At 42.5% G+C, this 18,804-nt stretch overlaps 1 long non-coding RNA gene across 2 annotated transcripts in view; it reads left to right on the forward strand.

The window, feature by feature from the left end:
- Nucleotides 1–18,804, forward strand: part of LOC121715901 — a 46,521-nt gene continuing 27,717 nt past the window's right edge. Inside the window, exons 1-2 of one of the 2 annotated variants that reach the window (XR_006033706.1) lie at nt 1–2,221; nt 17,565–17,655. This is a non-coding gene — a long non-coding RNA (uncharacterized LOC121715901). Of the gene's footprint in view, nt 2,222–4,230; nt 4,429–17,564; nt 17,656–18,804 lie in introns of those variants that run through there. The other variant, XR_006033705.1, reaches the window with a different exon arrangement.

Raw genomic sequence — 18,804 nt, forward strand, 5'->3', positions numbered from 1 at the left:
TCTGTGTATGCATGTATGTGTGACAGACATAGGGGTTTGTAGGCTACATGTGCGTGTGTCTTGTGCTGCGATTGTCCACACTTGCATATGTTTCATTGAGTCCATTTGAGAGAGTCTAATATAAACCGTTTCCCACTTCATAGTTTATAGCTTATGCCCCCTATAATGTGTGGCATTATAGGGATATAGGGTATCATGTAGGTATAGGCTGCAATGGACAGTAAATAATTAAAGCCTATCGACATCATACGATTTAAGTGGCCTTAAAAACAAAACATAATCCTACACATTTGATATGCCAGATATACACGTGGTATAATAAGGCCTAGTAAAATAGTAACTAGGTTTTAGACTAGCCTACTTTACAATATGCGAAGAGGTTGGTCACAGGCTACGACGTACGGAACAAAACAATGGTTTAACAAATAATACATACGATTACAGAAAGCCTAAATGCGTTGAGTAAAATACGTCTAGTGTGTGTGTGTGTGTGTCGTGTGTGCGCTCCCGCCCGCGCACCAGTGTGTGTTCTATTTTTTCACCGCTAGGTGACGCCAAACGTTCAAAATAATCCACGGAGGCCGTCATTCACTTGATCTAGGCCTTACGCTAGTATTAAAAGACAGGGAAAATATCTATAAATAAATAATTATTGATTCTATTTCGTAATGCATTTTACAAAGGAATGTGTGCCAATGAAGGGTTATTTTAAACTTCCATGCCAAATTGTGTCCATTGGTGAACCAATGTTTTGAGATTTTATATGATGAAAAATCATGACACATGCAGTCTAATTATATGAATTAGTGTTAATTTCTCTCTGCTGCATCCTATCCCTATCCCACTAACTTTCTTAGTGCCCGAAATACCTTATACAAAAGGCTACATTATTCCACGACAGACTAGGCTACAGTATAGATTAGTATGTATCTACAAACTGTCGTAGTATATATAATGCATGAAGTGACCCTAATTACAGTAATATACCTTGCCCATAAAGTAGGCCTACACGCAATCGCTCAAGATATATCAACGTGTATACACACAGGCGAAAGCGTGTGTTTAAAAGAAACAGTTAGATGTCTAAGCATTTGCCCACGATACAGGAATGAGCATTTTCATTGGATATAACTAGCTTTACTAAAATATTTTAAAAATACACCTATTGTAGTTTACCTTAAGTTCATCATCATGTCGTGGGAGATAAAATAAAAATGACAGATTCAGGCAAACAAATTGAAAAAAAGGGAAATTGTTGGTAAAAAAAAAAACAATATTACATACATGTGTTATATACATACATATTTCTGAAATTAAGGACAATTGTGGACAGATTTTGAACAATGTCCTGCGCTTGCTTCCACGCGCAATTATCTGGGTATATCGTCTACTTAGACCCTACTCAGAAGATGACAATAGGGCTACTTCTTTCTTAGTAGTTGTTGTGGTTCCGTGCTTACAACGGAAGAAATCACGACAATATTGACAAATATGGCTCATTTCTGGCTAATATATTAACTCCACACACTAAAATCATGACACTGTGTTGTAGCCTATGATCACTTCATGGCCCATAATGGTGATCTATTTCATCTTAATTAGTAGCATGCTGTTAAATTTTGTGATGACCTATTATTATTTCCCTACAAATATTTAACAGTACACATATCTGTCCTGTAAGGTGACCTGGAACATAATGAGAGCTGAAATTCGAGTTGGTTCCTCCTTTGGACGGGTCGGATGCGGTTGGGATGCTCTGCCTTTAGTGCTTGGTAAGTATGCATTATTATGGTAATCTTGGTCCTGCCTTGTTGCTTCGTGACAAACCATGCATGTGCATTTCAGAACTTGAGGCCATACGAGATGGAAAGGGAAGCGGACATGACATAAAGTGTCTAAGTGCAGTTTCATATTTAAGAGAATCTCTTAAATCTATCACACTTCTCGCCAACATTTACGGAATGTCATTGGCACTTTTTTTACGAGCGAACTACTTGTAGGCATGGCGCAAATGTGTTTTAGCTCTCCCGGGTCATTTTTTTCTCGTCCGATCGCCTGACCACTTCTATTGGGTGGCACATCACCCAAACGACAAGGAGCAGGGTTCACGAAATGAGGAGGGAGCTACTCATAGGAAGTGTGTGAGTCTTACAGATGGTAGCACAAATAAAGTTCTTCTGGAAATTCGCTGCACACCTATGGCTCTGTCAACCGTCTTGTGGTAAGTTTGCTTGATGGCATTTTCTGTAAGCTATAGAAGCTACACACACATTTTCTGCAGCATGTTACAATACAAATAAAAATGTCATTCATTAGACGCGCATGCCTGTGTGTGTGTGTGTGTGTGTGTGTGTGTGCGTGTGTGTGTGTGTGTGTGCGTGTGTGTGTGTGTGTGTGTGTGTGTGTGTGTGTGTGTGTGTGTGTGTGTTGAGAGAGAGTGAGCGAGAAAGAGACTATGCTATGGTTATGTGAGAATTCCGAGCATTGCGTGTTTTTACAGACATCCAAATGTTCCCCATTTTCCTACTAGGACCACCTTGTGTTTAGTGCAACTTGTTTTTGCCTGGATACGGTTCCGTTTTGTCCCTATTCTACACGTTGTTACATCCATAGCTATTTAGACAATATATTATTTTATATCAGGTTACTTATTCTACATTTGGATGTATGGACACTCCTGACATGTGTTTTGTATGCAATTCGGTAAACAGATTAGCCCACCCTTTTCTAAATTGGTCTCCTGCAATGCCTTTGTTTATTCCATTGCTGTTTGTACACGATACTAACATACTGTGTTTGAAGCAGGCCTAGGTAAATAATACCATATATCAGAGTCAGTGTTGCTCTTTGAAATATTGTAGTAGCCTAACAATCATTTTATTCTGTGCAACATTATTTAACTGATCTTGTATTTAGATCCCTGGTTACTGCTAGCATTTGATCCTAGAAATAACCAGCGGATGACAAACGCATTGCAACAGCGCAAATTACATAATTGGTCGATCATTACGGAGCAATCATCAAATGCAAAATAAATGCAAATATACCTTTTACATATGCATCAGTATTCAAAATAACATACACGGTGGAACCAACTGCATCAGGGCTGCAAGGATGGCGGAGCGGGCGTCTCATTATGCACGAGCGATTTCCCTGGCAAGCCTCCGCTTCTTCTCTCCATGTCCCTGGAACGCGCACTGAAAAACGCTGGATGAATCACAAAAACACAAAAACAAATAAAAACACATTCTTCTGAAACGAAATCTAAATGCAAGGAGCTGAAAGAGGAAATTACTCCAACTGGTGAAAGACAGTGGGATTTGCATATTTGATGCACTAATTTCCTTCATGTATTTAAATATGGCCGCACGTAGCTGATATGCTTGTCTACGTCATAAGACGTGACCTCGTTGCAAAATGGAAACGTGAATCCTTTCTAGTCTACGGCATCCGCCAATAAGAGGGGGAAATTAAAACATAAAGACTAGATGTAAAAACGTTGAAAGCTCTTGGTCTCTTTTTTGTCCCCCCCCCCCCCCCCCCCCCATTAGAAATGCAACTGTGAAAACTAACAGAGTAGGCTATTACAAATGTTCAATTTCATGAGAAGTTCACTGATTTTAGGAAAGAGTGTGTGTGTGTGTGTGTGTGTGTGTGAGAGAGAGAGAGAGAGAGAGAGAGAGAGAGAGAGAGAGAGAGAGAGAGAGAGAGAGAGGTGTCGGATGAGTAGTACTGAAGGGGACTTGTAAAGCTTATCCTTTGATAGTTCTAATAAAACAGGATTTACGCACTGATTGACTTGGGAACACTTGTGTTTTTTTTTTTTTTTTTTTTTTTTTTTTTGCTGAGCAAAGTCTGTCTGGACATTATAAATTGTGGTAAATGATGTGCTCCTTAAATTTGCAAGGCAGCAAATACGTTCCGTCAGTCAAAACATATTTAAAGCGCAGGGAGCAAATTCATTACTGCGGTCAATTCGTAACCTGGTCTGGGAAGGGGGGCCAGTCCACGCCAGTGGAGGAACAATGGCCCCTCAGTTCAAGTCCAACAAAAGACCTGGCGGACTTGTTTGAATTTCAGAGCACGTCCTTTCTCACACAGAGGGATGGACTATACCCTGGCCAGAGGCACCCCCCTCACCCCCACCCTAACCAATGAAAAAAAAAGAAAAAAAACATGCCGACTCTCTCAGCCCGACAGTGCACTTTTCCATTTTGGGCCGTGCTCTCTCCGGCTCTTCACTCTCCCCACTTCTCTCCTGCGCTTGGGATAAGCTTCGGCTTACAGCAGTGCAACTGAGGCACGCGTAACGAACTAAGTAAGCGGCAATTTTAAACGAAGTGATGTCTAAACAACACTGCGTATGGGAGATTGTTACCCTCCAGGATGAATACAGGGGTTATGTTGGAGAATGAACAATTCAAAAACGTAAGTGCTTCAGAATGACTTGTTTGGTTTTGCTGATTTTGCTTCGGTATGTCTATTTAGATAGACGATTGACCCCAAACGTTTTTACAGTAATTGTAATTTAAGAGTTTGTTTTAACACAGTTTAAATAGATTAGAGACCTTTTCAGTTAGAATAATTACGTAGTAGGTAGGCTTTATGTCGACCATTATTAGCTGGCAACGACGAAGGCCGTGGTCAAAGATATGACTTGTTTTCATTTTTCTATTAAAAACGAAACAATCCTAGAGGTAACTGTGCTTCCCGGCAGTTTTCTTCTTTTGGTTACAAAATAAGATGGTGTGCTAATTGGTTTTGATGCTTGATAAACTTAACAAACAAAGTTGTCGTAATTGAGTGCTTGCAAGTTAGTGTTCATACTTCATATAATATCAAATATCAGTGAGCTACTTTGGGAGGTTCTTACAGACAACGAGCAACTTAACAAAATATTTGGTATTTTGTTTACTCATGTCAGTGTTGCACCTGACCAATGGTTTAGCTGACGACCGACTGAAATATGGTAGGCTACGCTGGGAAAGAGCATAGGGATAAGTCGAGAATGACAATAGTGTGTCTGCTTTGACTCTGTTATGCACTGATTTGTGTTTGTTTTTCTATGTGTAAGTTCTATGTGTGTGTCTTCTAAACTATACTTTTGTGGCGTAACATGTGCATCAAATGCTAATGTACAATGTCGTCATGTACAACCGGTTGACCTATGGTCATAGTGTGAACAACCTGAAAGTAATATTGCGATGAGAGCACGCACGTTGACTCTGTCAGTTCAATACACTGTTCTCCTTAGTGTCCCTTAGATGCAAAATGGTATTTCTATCAGTCCAATACTTTGTCTGTATCTTGATAAATGAATTCACAATGCCTTGCTCTTGAACTTGGACATGGTTCGTGCACCTGCGCTTTATATGGAACCTCTTGAAGGTTGTAATGTTGTAATGGAGAATGAGAATGGAAAAAACTAGAGAGGTACCGAAAACTTCTGAAATAGATGCATGAGCACGGTGTGGAAGTGTGTTCTTTTCATGTGCTCTATGAGCACGTGGCAATAATGATGTTAGATTAGAAAGGGGGTTGAGGGCATGTGTGCAAATAAAATGCAGTCAGAAAATAGTGTGTGTAGCCTATTTAATGCCTCAACCTGTCGGAGCAACAGAGTGTTACATTTAATTGATTAACTGATTTGGATTAATATCATGGTAAAGATCCCTGTGGACTGTCACATCGATCGCGCGTTTAGATGTCGCCCCTCCCACAGGTATAAGGAGGTGTTCAGCAGGGCATCGGTGTAAATAATTCCTTAGATTCACTCATTTTTGAACTCGGACAGTGTGATTGTTGAGTGTGAGGGAAATTAAGTTGGAGACACGCATTTTAAAATAACCAAGGTGATTTTATTGGCATGTTCATCCTCAGCGGCGGTTCGCGCGCATACAAGCTATCTCTCTCACTCTCTCTCTCTCTTACACACACACACACGAAATACTGTAGTCTGAATTTGGATCACATTTGTGGAATAATCAGTGCAATCATACGATTTATCTCAGTAGGCCTTTGACAGACCACAATCGCTTTATCAAGTAGGCTAATGAACGCGCTATCTAGATTTAGAAACACCCATATATTCATCGACATTCTTGGGTGTTAACAACAGTTCCATGCATCTAAAAGAGCCCAGGTATAAAACAATGGATCAGAATTATGGGGAAACCGCATTTCATTGACTCACATTAAGAATCATATCCGTATTTTTCTCTAAACCAGGCCAGGTTCAACGCTACCGCAATGTATTGGCTGCTCGATTCAGACTGCGATGAAATATACAGACGTGACGTTGTTCAGCCATCCCAGAAACGACTTTATAGACATTCCTCCAGTAGCATACTTCGTTTTGTCAGTCTAGAAACGAGAGCCATCCCCACAAGAGGCGCAAGTAACATTTTACAATCGAGAGGCAGTATTTCCCGCTATCTTCTGCGTCTTAGTCCTTTTCAATCGGTGGATTCACCGAATGCTGGCGAGAGGTCTGAGCTACGCGTGCTATAGCTGCGTTCGACAGAGGCACGCAAAGATTGCAGTTCCAGTATGCAGATTGTCCCGAAACGTGCCCACGCGATTTCAAATTACATCATCACAATCCCGCGGTAGGGGACCTTTGACCTCGTCTGGTTGGTCCAGATTTCGGTACTGGAAGTCCGTCCCCTCCCCGTCCCCCCTCCCCTCCAATCTGTCAGAGATGGCCCTTTTTCCGCCTTCTAGACCGTTGGCAGCAGCGACCCAGCAGAACACGACCTTCGTTTGCTCCTCCGAGGCAGCTTTTGGGCGCATCGTCTCTCTTACCGAGACCCGTCACTTGTGCATGCGAGCAATCCGGCATCCTTTGGCCAAAAGACACCTTCTCTTCACTGAAACTAAACAAGTGGCTGTGTTATTCCGGTGCTGTTCTCTCAGGAGTCGGATCCCCCCCTATGTGCATGCTCTTCGCTGCTTGCGTGGGATATCTATTGCTCCCGACACAATTTAATAGAGGCAAAGGAGCTCTTTTTGTGAGATGTGTTCATTTGCATTGCTAATAAGGGCCTGTGCAAGGATGACTGCACATTACTCCACTGGCACTGCACAGTCCAAGTCTGAGCATTACTGTTTTATGTCATGAGGTTGTGATTTCATCTGTGGGATTACGTCTCGTTTTGATTCTTTTTTAAAGAAAGTCTGGTTAATGATTAAACTATGTGAACAATCTACCAGTGCACGTCCTATGGGAAAAAAGAAACTATGGAGAAGCCCATGGAGGATCTTTGATAAAGATTTAACTTCATCTAGACGGATCCCTTAAAGCGATAAGGAGTGGCGATGAAAGCAAATGACAGGACATGCCCCGGAATACTGTGGAAGACGTAGGAAGTGGGTTGTTATCTTTGGTTATCTAGCTGTATGAGTGTGCTGGTCGTCATAAAGCTAGATAACCGAAAGTAAAAACTACTTCCAAGATCATCGGAATCTTTGGATTGGAAAACTTTATTTGGAGGCATAATGAGGTGCATATGAAAATTGTACAATTTTTACCTCGTTTATGGCTCCTGCATTTGAGAGTTGAGAAATCTACAAGGAGACTAAGTGGGAAATATTGATTGATAAGTACTCCAAAGGAACACTAATTTACAAAATATAAAAAAATAAGCAAGTCATTTTCAGGGTTCTGCCGACTGGCTTGTAAGAAACTATCTCTTCCACGCACCATGCACACACTCACACGCGCGCACACCACACACACACACACACGCACAGTGTTTTAGACTTTAACTTTTTGTGTCCATATATGTCTTTTGAATACTTTTAGTAATTTCCACGTGTCTGTCTTTTTTCCTTTTCTTTCTTTCTTTTTTTAATTCAAGCATCATTGACTCTATCCGGGAAACCGCCGTGGCATCCCAAACAGAAATAATTAGGACATATATAGACCTGCCAAAAAACGGAGTAGGGTGGGCGAATGGGGGCGGGGGGGGGGGGGGGGGGGGTCGGCCCTGCTTAATTGATTCCGTTAAACGGAGCGCAGGAGATGTGAACGACTGGACGCCCCCATTCCCACGCTCGGGGGCAAGTGGCAATGCCATGCCCAATCCCAATATGACAGACAGGGGGAGGGGGGCTGGGGGCGACACAGGTCATGAAAAGACGTCAAGTGCACCCGACTCATCTGCATCCCTTTAGAAAGGAGGCGGCGGTTCCCATAGCCATCAGACGCGGTCCCCTATAGGAGTAGCAACGGCTCTGAATGCACAAACTTTCAATAAGGCCGTTTAATATGCACATCGTGTCGTGTCTTTGTAGTAGAAAAATGTACGAGTCATAGAGAATATATGGAGGCCAATATAGGCCAATATTTAAAAGGAAAACGCAAAAAAAGAATTTAGAGCGAAATTTTGGTAAATTAAGAGAAATGGCCTCTGTAAGCCTACTTGGAAATAAAGTCCCAGTCAATAGATGACATCACCGCTATTATGCTCTCACGTGTATTTGAACTTGAGCGTTGAGGCTTTCTTTTCAGACCAAGTATATAAACAGACTTCAAGTTCAACTGCAGTAAGACTTAAGATGGCTGCGATGTCTAACTTCAATAGGTTGATTTTTCATACCATCAAAATTCAGATGTTTTATTTTATTTTAACGGTCATTCATTTGCAAACATGTTTTATTGAAAATGTAGTTCAATTTAGAAATCCACGTTTTGAAGACAATGAGTCATTTAGGCTACTAGCTTGTTCGTTTTAGGCCTACAGTAGCACAGAGAGCTATGGTGTTGCTTTGTGAAGTTTGTTGATGGTTCCAAAAACTACTGTGATCTTGGCTGGGTAATAATAAGGATAATAATAAGGATAATATTTCCCAGGCCTCGTTTTGTGGCCTACACATTCTATAGGGATCTGGACACATCATTAGGCTTAATATGTCTCCTGTATAGGCCTATCTTTATTTCCTTTTTACAACAAGGTGGCAATTAAATAGATACTTGGAAACGGTATAGATAAGGCAATCGATGAATACTGTAGTCTATCCAATGAACTACACCGCATTTTATGACCACATTACGCACAACGTTATTGTTTGTAATAGTGTATCAGACCAAACGATTTTCAGAAATGTATCCTGTTCGCTCTGACGTGGACAGTGTGGGCTTTGTAAGCCTTTAAGGTAGAATTTCCACATGCATAATATTATTGTGTGTCCCTGGACTAGAGGATAATTCGAATGAAACTGTGCTGTGCGCCTTTGTCATGAGAATAAAGTAAGACAACTGCAAACGCAGAGGAAGGCCACGTCACTCGATCTTATAAATCCAGCCATGGGTTGAATTCAGTAGCAACAGCACCTGAAATAGTTATGACGACGAAATGCTTGCATTTTCAGACAGGCCATGAAGTGTTTCTTGTTGTATGTCCATATTTAGAAGGACATATCACCCACAATTATAATCTGCCTTCGAGAACAACGTGAGAACACAATATGGTCAAGCAGCGAATAACGAAGATTCATTGTCAATTGAAATGCTCGTCTGGTGCAATGAATAGAGGTATTGTCTTCTGGACTGAGGCCACGCTGAAATGTCAGTGCCGTGTTAAGAACTTAATAATTGAATTAAGTCGGGATTCTTCAGCTGAATGACAAGACAATAAGGCTACTGTGAGAAACACACAATATAAAGGTTTAAGTTACCCTGTGTGTGTATCCGCATTTAGTCCTAAAAACATACACAACAAATAGATCAGCTTATAGAAGTTGGCGAGAACACACGTTGTCTTATCCGATAGTCTTTGCACATAACAATTAAAACCTTATGGCGCAGCGATGTGGACAAATGGTGGTGAACATGTTTGAAGCTATTTTTAAAACGTATATTTCTGGCCATTTTTTTTGGCATTTGGCACCATGCATGTGCATTTCTCATATGTTCTGTGGCATGTGTAGATCACCAAATGTCCCTCTCACTCTGCTTCAGATGCACACCTCCCCCTGTCTGTCTCTGAGGTCACGAACTCAGTCCGTCCAACCGACATGACAACATTACAGTCTAATGCAGAAACGTGGTGTTGCTAGGTGAGCACTGTACCCAGAATTTCAGCAAATCATAAGTGAAGTAGTCTTTCATTATAACACTGTCACATCCCTTTGACGGCAGCGTTTTCTCTATAAGAGCATGTCATGGGAGCACACAAAAACATCTCAGGAATAATCTTAGGCCTCTGCACCAGTTAGAAGTGAGCCTATGTGGATCTCAGAGATGTATTTGGCAGTATTCTTGTCACAATAGAATACCACCCGTTGCAGATCCTCAGTGATGACGACTCTTTTGCTTTATAGGCAAGCCGAAAGTGAAAGGTTAGCCTGAATGTTACTTAGCTTGTCTAATGGCACACGTGTCATTAAACGTCAGAATAGGTCTGCTGGTTTTATTATAGCAGAAAGGGATATATTGTTATATCGACAGAGGGATATTCATGGTTGTGTATTATTTCCTTATGGCTATTTATATGATTAAGATATTTTTCAGGTACTATTGTCTATATTGTCTAAGTAAGGTATTTGCAGTAGTTTGTGTGTGTGTGTGTGTTTGTTTGTTTGTGTGTTTCTCTTTCACTCTCTGTATGTATGTGTTTGTTGAGTGTGTTTACTCAGAAATCTTTAGAGACACATATTTAATGCCATATTCTCCCCAAACTCTATCAGACAACCAACTGTATACGGCACCTAAATGAATGCTTAAAGGCCAAGCTTTTTCAAGTTTTCTTTATGTTGCTAATGTTGAGGCAACTAAGCTGTGGCAGCAATATGTGTCCTTCACATGAGCCTGGAATGGCATTTTTTTGCTTCATTACAGACTCATTTTGTAACAATATGGCATATGGTCTGGTTGACTGATTGTCTTGATGTGAAAGTGGGTCATACTGTATCATAGGCGACACTGACATGCATGGCCCCCAGTTTTGCAGTGCCCCCTCTACATTCAGCGTGCTGTACCATTTTTCATAGTTTAGCTGGTGGAATATTGCTGAGGAATTATGAAGCGGTGCTGAAGGTTCGGTGTGTTTGATGCCTGTGTAGGGGGGTTTTGTTGGCGAGTTTTTTTTTAAGGCATCTTTGAATGGCGCTGTGCTGTTAAACAGGCAGGGTGTGCAAGCGTGAGTTCTGTGGGCCCGCCTCCGCTCGCCCAGGTCCCTGTCACATGTGTCCCGTGGTTCCCGTTGGTTGGTGTCACCATGGTAACAGGAGGTGAGCTCACAGTGCGCATGCTGAAGCAGGACAGGTCTTGTGTGTGTGTGTGTGGGTGTGTGTGCATAGCTGTTATAGCTGTCAGTGGGTATGTGAGTGTGTGTGTGTGTGTGTGTGTGTGTAGGATAGAGAAAGGAAGAGAGAATATCGGTAGGCAGGCATGCACATGTATATGTGCGTGCTCATGTGTGTGTTGTCTACAGACAAAGGCCATCGTTTTTGTCTCAGCAGCTCACTTAGAGCGGCATCATTTACATATATACCCAATACTGTTTGTTTAGATTTAGTGAGTCTCGTTAATTTCTCTGTGATCACTGTATCAGATGGGCACCATTGGTACGAGCCTAATGTTAAAGTGATGGCCTCCCAAGCATTTCTGTAGCAGTTCACCATTCATGTGCCAGCTGGAAATGCAGTGAATAATGGATTAGTAAGGATTGGCCAAATTGTGCTTTTGTTCAGTTAACTATTCCTCTGAATAACTGTAACTGTACCTCTGATATGCTCTCTGTTTTGGTTTGACATCCACTTTCCTTTGTGTGATTTTGTGTATCAAAGGAATTAATAATAGCCAGTAGGAGAAAATAATATTTATATGTGCCTCAGTGTCAATGATAAGTAATGTATCTGCATTTGCAGATTGCCTTATTTACCTGCTTAAGCATTTAAGCACGAAGCCTTTTGTACCCTTCCCCTCATCCACATCCACATGTTGTAATGCTATCAAAAACACAATGCAGGTGTACGAGTATGCACACCTATGTTCTTTGTGAAAAACATGTCCTTTGCACAGTCTCCGTCGCCTAGCTTTGCCAAGGCTTACAAAACATACACACTTACATGGAGCTGCGAGATACAGAGGCAGCTCTGCTCAGCCCTCAGTACAGGGCCGTGCATTAGCAGAGATCTGTGCATTCATTAATAATGTCTGTTTCGCTAGGGCTAGCTTGTGCGCTGTCTCTTTAGATTTCCATGTGGTCCGCTGCCTTTTTATATTATGCAAATGTCCCCGCTATAAATAAATCAGTGTAATTGCACTGGAAATCCTCTTCGAACCCATGAGATGAAAGAGTCTAAATAATACATTCTCACGGCAATGAATTATTTAATTGTATTAATTACATAAAAATAAAAACACATCCAGCACTATCTTCTTTTGCCAAAAATTCACCTTCATTTTTTTTTATTCTTCTTCTTATTCTTTTTAATTTTATTTAACTGTATTCTTGTATTTTTCTCTGTGAAGGCAAGGCATCTTGGAGCTCTTTGAGCTGCTCGTAGGGAGATGTGCTGTCAAGAAACTATTAAGAGCAATCACTTCTATTTATGGAAGCACACCTGGGCATGTAAAATAGATTTTTTGTGACTCCACGTGGCTGAGCATATTCAAAAGCTTTCATTTCTATCTTCCATCAAGTTTCATTGAAATATAAACACAGCGTTAGAACTCTGCCATATAACTGGAGCTTCCTGTTCTAATCTTGGTCAGCGTTTGCCTAAGATTATACTGTCGTTTTTTTTATATATAATTTTTAGTTTTTATTCTGCGGCACAATTAAATGATTTAAATGCAACGGCTGTCACTCGCAACAATAATGCCGCATGTAGATCAGGAAGCTCTGCGTGTCACCGTTGTTACATTAGAATCCGACTGTTTTATGCAAATTTGATGAGCGCGGACTCATGCATAAATGCGGTGGTGGTGGTGGTCGGGGGGTTAGTGTCTTTCGGTTAATATCCTTATTAGAAAGTAGGCAAAGGGAAACAGGCGATGGGGGTGGTGGTGGATTAAAAATTGATGGTGGGGGTAGGGCAGCATGTTGGCACCCCCCCAGATCTGCCCGGTGTCTATGCGAGGACCTGGGGCAGGGGAGGAGCCCCCTCAGCTGCCTGGGCTAGGCTGGATGGCTGGAGCAGCGATTGCAAAGGTGCCACCATCTTAAAGGGCCTCGCAGTGGAGAGCGTGCGTGGAGCAGGGTAAACCTAAAATGTCCGCTGGCACACCGAGCCCGGGCTTGGCGATGCCGGGAGTCAGGGGCGCGCGCCAAAAAAAAAGGGGGGGAAGAAAAAAAATTGAAAAAAATGCAAACGGCGATTGTTAAATTAGCTGTGCCACTAACCGTGCATGGCAACCATCTCATTTGCATGCATTAATTCAGTCAGTACTCCACCCACCTCCTGATTACTGTCACCTATGTGATTGGCTGGAAGGCTCGCTTTGCTGTGCTTATCCCAGCCAACACGTTTGCCTTATCTAACCACGGTTATGATTCTTGTATTCGCCCATCCATACAGCTCGGATTCACATATAGTTTGCATCAAAAATGAGCGCCGCGAATTTTCTGAGTCGCCATTCGCCAGCACGGCACCAGAATATGGCGCCAGCCAGTGCACTTAGCCGCCGTCGCGCATATTGTTCATTTTCTGGCCGCTAACCACGTGCTCTAATCAGCGGTGAAACAATTACCATCAAAAATCAGATGTCATATCAAACCGGATCGAAGTGCTTTGAGGGCAGGCTTTCATTGTGAACTATGATCAGAATAGCAGGTATAAACACGGCTTTCAAATGAAATGAGACAAAATGGGGTCCTATTCCATTTCACCTGTTTTGGGCTTGTGTTTTTTTTTTTCAGCTTCTTTAATATCACTGCAGCAAACCTTTGTGTTGCAAACTGTACACATTCAAATGTGACTTTAATAGCATACAGTGAATTTGCTTGCACAATCTACTGTATGTGTTTATCTCGAGCCTCTCTGCCCATGCCATCCCCACCCCTCCAACACCCCCTTCCCCATGTTACCATGGCCCTTCTGCTCAGGACTCCTGTGGGCAGCCCTGGCCTGGTGGCGTTAAAAGCAGGCAGAGATCTCGGCGCTACCCCGGGGCACCTCCACTCCAGTGTCTTAATTATTTCAAAGGTGGCCTGCTTAGGAGGGGGGCCCCCACTGTACGACACCCCCAATTTGCATTTGCTTTCATCCCGTGGATCCTCACAGTAGAGCTGAGGCGAGCAGGAGAGGGGAGGGGGGAAATGATTTCAGATGTGCCAGCCTGCACACACACACACACACACACACACACACACACACACACACACACAAGGACATGGACGCACACACATATACACACACACACACACACACTACAGACACACTACAGAGGCCTCCAGAAATACAAGCATATGCCACAAACACATTTTTATACAGCAAAGCATAGATGAAGACATATCATATATATCACATATCACAGACAATTGATAATTGAATAGATGCTATTTTCTTAACTATATTCATATATCATTTGTCTGTTGGCCTGAAATTGCTTTACAGTACAACTCCTCTACCTCTGCCATATTATCGTATGATATCGTATGATTTATGATATCGTATCATAAAATCGAAAGGTGAATAATTCCAGACAAAGTTCATGGGCCCAGGTAGGGTGGTGGAGAACAGCCCTCTCTCTGCTCTGAAGTAGCCCTCTCTCAGTCTGCCTGTCTGCAGTGGTGGTCACTTTGAGCCAGAGATTGTGTGAGGCCCACGTTGAGTCCAGGGTGGGCAGGGCAGGCATGGGCATCACGGGTGGGTGGGAGTCAGTGGGGTATGGCCACTGCTCTGAAAGGCTACATGGACTCCCACTGATTGGGTTGACTGTGGAAGCTGCATCTGGATGCTGCGTTATTCAATGGGCGACATCACTTTTACTCAGCAGTGCACTGCAGTGTAATGTTGAAGTGTGCTGTGGGCTGGGCTTGTGGATGTATACGGACACACAGACACATTTGGGTGGATGTCATTGCATTTAGGTTATGTTGCTAAAAAATATGCACACCATGATTAGACAGGCAGCGGTTCTGTCGAAAAAGATGAGGAAACAATAGGAATGCCAGTTGGTAGACATGCAAGACAAATATACATGTACACACACACACACACACGTACACACACACACACATACACATCATCGGTAACAACCTCCCACACAGTGGCCCATTATTGGTATTATGCTGGCTCTGCTTTTATTGGTTCATCTGAAAAAAGGAGCTAGCATTTATGTTTTTTAATTACAAAGTGTCACAGTTCAGCACATCGCTAAATGCCTTCTCTCTGATTTAGCACGCCTGTGTGCTAATCTGAATGTGAACCTGTTTATTTTATAAGCTTTATCGTATCTTTCTTGACACGTATGAGCCCCTCACAATCTGTTCAATTGGCAAAGTGTGTGTGTGCATGTGTGTGCGTGTGTGTGTGTGTGGGTCCAGAGAGGATGGGGTGGCTTCAAAGCCTCCTTTTCAGGGGGAAAATGGAACAGGGTTAGCCTGAACCCACGCTACAGGCTATGTTCACGTTCACACACACACACACCCACACACACACACACACACACACACACACATGCTAGACGAGAACTAGGATTATCTCTGACAGCACCAGGCATGCTTCCCGTCCCCCTCTTTTCAGATCCTCTGCTATTAGTCCCCTTGCTTCTCCAGTGCCTTCCCTCATCCAGCATGGCTAAGAAGACGGAAATATCTCACAGATCTCGACTCAAGAGCAGAAATGTCATGTTTCTTTTCCTCTCCCTACATAAATTCCACCAGAAAAAAAAAAGCTTGTCAGAGAATTCGGAAGGTGCACCATCCTCCCTTGTGTGGTGTCCATCATTGTTTCTATTGTCACATCCACCATCGTGTCTTGATTTAGCTGGGCCATATTCCCTCGTCTCTCTTCTGATAATGTAAATAGATCACTAAAACCTATCCATTTTGATATTATGTCCCTTTGTCAGTCTTTGACTTTTGTTTTTGTTATACTTATTTGTATACTAACTTCAAATTGTCTTTACATCTAAAACATATTGGAATGTGTATTTTTTTTATGTGTGTAGGTGAGATAGTACAAAACTATTGTGCTGTCATGTCCCACCACAACACAAGATGGAGAGTACTGCTTCCAAACCGTGTTCTTATCCACTCCCCCTGAAGTCCACCTCCTTGCCTCTAATTATCAAACCACCCTGTTCAGAGACCTCTACAATCCCATTTTGCTGTCTCTCACAGTCACAGATTAGTGAGAAAAGCGAATGAGACAGTTTATTTTCTGTCAGACTTTGGACACTTTCAAGTAACACTCGAGGCTCTCGCCAAAGCCCCTCCAACGAAGCCTCGAGAGGTTCAGACACGGTGAGAGGTCTCGAGTCGACTCCCGTGGAGGGCGGGCAGGAGGGGGGGCCCCATCAAGAAGAGAAGTCCTGGTTAGGTGCGTCAGAGAAGGGGGCTGCTGGTGGGAGCGTTGGGCCCAGGCGGTCTGTATGTAACCAGGGCGCCGTAGTGCCTGCAACACCACCGGCGTCGTGGCCTTAATGAGAACTGACAGGCGTCAGTCTCCCCCCTGACATCTGTCAGGAAGTGCTCGTCAGGCGCGGGACGCGTGATAGGTGGGGAGCGAGTAAAGATAACACCCTGTGATGAGCCTCACAGCCCGCTCTAGCTGCCCTTCTGCAAAAATCAATTTTCATCTCCATCGTCACTATCTCTCTCACTAGCCTGCTAACCTACTAATCATGCTAACCTGTTAGACACGGTCATTTAGCAATTTTCTTTGTCTTTGTGTCATCCAATTGGATTGAAATGGTACTAGACAATGGGTTGAAAGGTTAGCCTGTGTCAGGACCCCTACATTGTTTTGCCAAGTCGTGACGAGGTTGTGTCGCCATCATGTAATGCCTCAAAGCAGAGGCTTGGCGTCTGTCCTATCTCTCACCTTAGTTCCAAAAGAGGCATCAAAAATCAGCAGAGGACCTTCATACCAAACCATCACATGAAACAGTTCTTTGGTGTAGCACACTCTGACTGAAGGAGACAGAAGGAGTGACTGAGAGTATGCATTTATAGTCATGGATATATCTATGTGCTTTTGTCTCTCTCTCTCTCTCTCTCTCTCTCTCTCTTTGTATGTGTGTGTGTCTGTGTGCCACTGGAGTCCTGAAAGATATTTTTTTTTTTTCTTGGCACATGTGCTCAGCTGTGTTGCTCTAGGGAATGTTGGCCAAGATGACATACATCCAAAAGTCAGTTTGTGTAGACCAAGGCTTAAATATATTCTTTTGGATGTGTGAAAATCAGTCGATTACTTTGTTGTTTCTTGCATGACTGTAAGTCTCTCTTACAGTGTCTATGCAGTTATGTGAGGGATGGTCTTGCTCAACAAACGTGTCCAGATATAGCAAAACATCAGGAAGGAATTGTCTTTGCACCACATACCTATAAATATTCAAGGCAAAGAAACATCAAATTAATATCCTTTGCCTTTTCTCATGTGTGTTTCAGGAAGTGGGAAAATATGAAGAGAATTCACAGACATCCTTGAAATTCATGGACCTCCTTGAAATTCATCCTCAATAGAGAAAAGCTACCCAAGGTGAGTTAAGGTTAAAAATGCTACTATGTCTCCTGTGAATGTCATAATTATGATGAAGAGTTGCACACTGTATACATATAAGGTGCTGTTTGTGTGTGTGTGTGTGTGTGTGTGTGTGTGTGTGTGTGAGTGTGTGTGTGTGTGTGTGTGTGTGTGTGTGTGTGTCTGTCTGTGTTTCTGTGTCTGTGCGTTCAGATACATATTTGGGGTTATGAAACACACAATTGAGATGTGTAGGTCACAAAGTGTAATTAGTTAGGAGTCAGCCCAACTCAGAGGACACACTGCTGTAGTGGTGGGTGGCCTCTGCATTAATGTCACAGAGTGTTGCATTCCTCTTATAGTCCATCCCAAAATCCCAGAATGCCCCAGGCAAAGAAGCAAAAATGATGTGAAGGACTCCATATTTATATCCACGAATAGTTTGTTAGCAGCTGGCACAGAAAATGATGTGCAGCATGACCTTTAGATTCACCCAGTCAGTGTAATTGTTGTTGACTTGATTGACAGGATGTTAATTTCTGGGGAAATTGCATGTGCATGTGCTTTAGACAGTCTGCTGATTCGTTTAGTACGTGGCTTTGTAGTCAGCAGTAAATCTATTTGCATTTGTAAAAAAAAAAATGTCTTTTGTGTGCTCTTTCCCCTCGATTTAAACTAAATGGCCAATTCCCGAAGTCATCTGAAATGGTTAGGTTTCCCCTCTTTTCTATTCCATTACTGCAACAAGAGCACGCAAGCAACTAGCATGTAATTCCGCTTAATGTTAGGCTGAGGTATGGATTCATTTGATGTTAACTGCCCTATTAGTTAATGCTAAGCTGCCTTTGTAGAAGTCAATAGAGGTCTGTGTTGACTGGCAAAGAGCTCAGCGTTGTTAATTGCTGCCGCTGTTGATGGAGTGTTTAATCGGTAGGTCAGCAGAAATTGTAATACTCACATCTAAGAGAAGTAACAAATGAGGCTTTGGCGAGAATTTCTTTCTTCTCTGATTGGAAATATAGATTTAGTTCCTTAGTTTCCACTACAGACAGGTAGAAAAATATTTGTGTGTTCTGTTTGAAGCTCTATTGTAAATCATTTTTGACTGTACAAGCAGGGATGCCGCCAGATATTTTTGGCCCAATGAAAGAATATAAAATTGAGTCC

This window comes from Alosa sapidissima, chromosome 8 (genome assembly GCF_018492685.1).
Source record: "Alosa sapidissima isolate fAloSap1 chromosome 8, fAloSap1.pri, whole genome shotgun sequence".
NCBI classification, from domain to species: Eukaryota; Metazoa; Chordata; class Actinopteri; order Clupeiformes; family Clupeidae; genus Alosa; species Alosa sapidissima.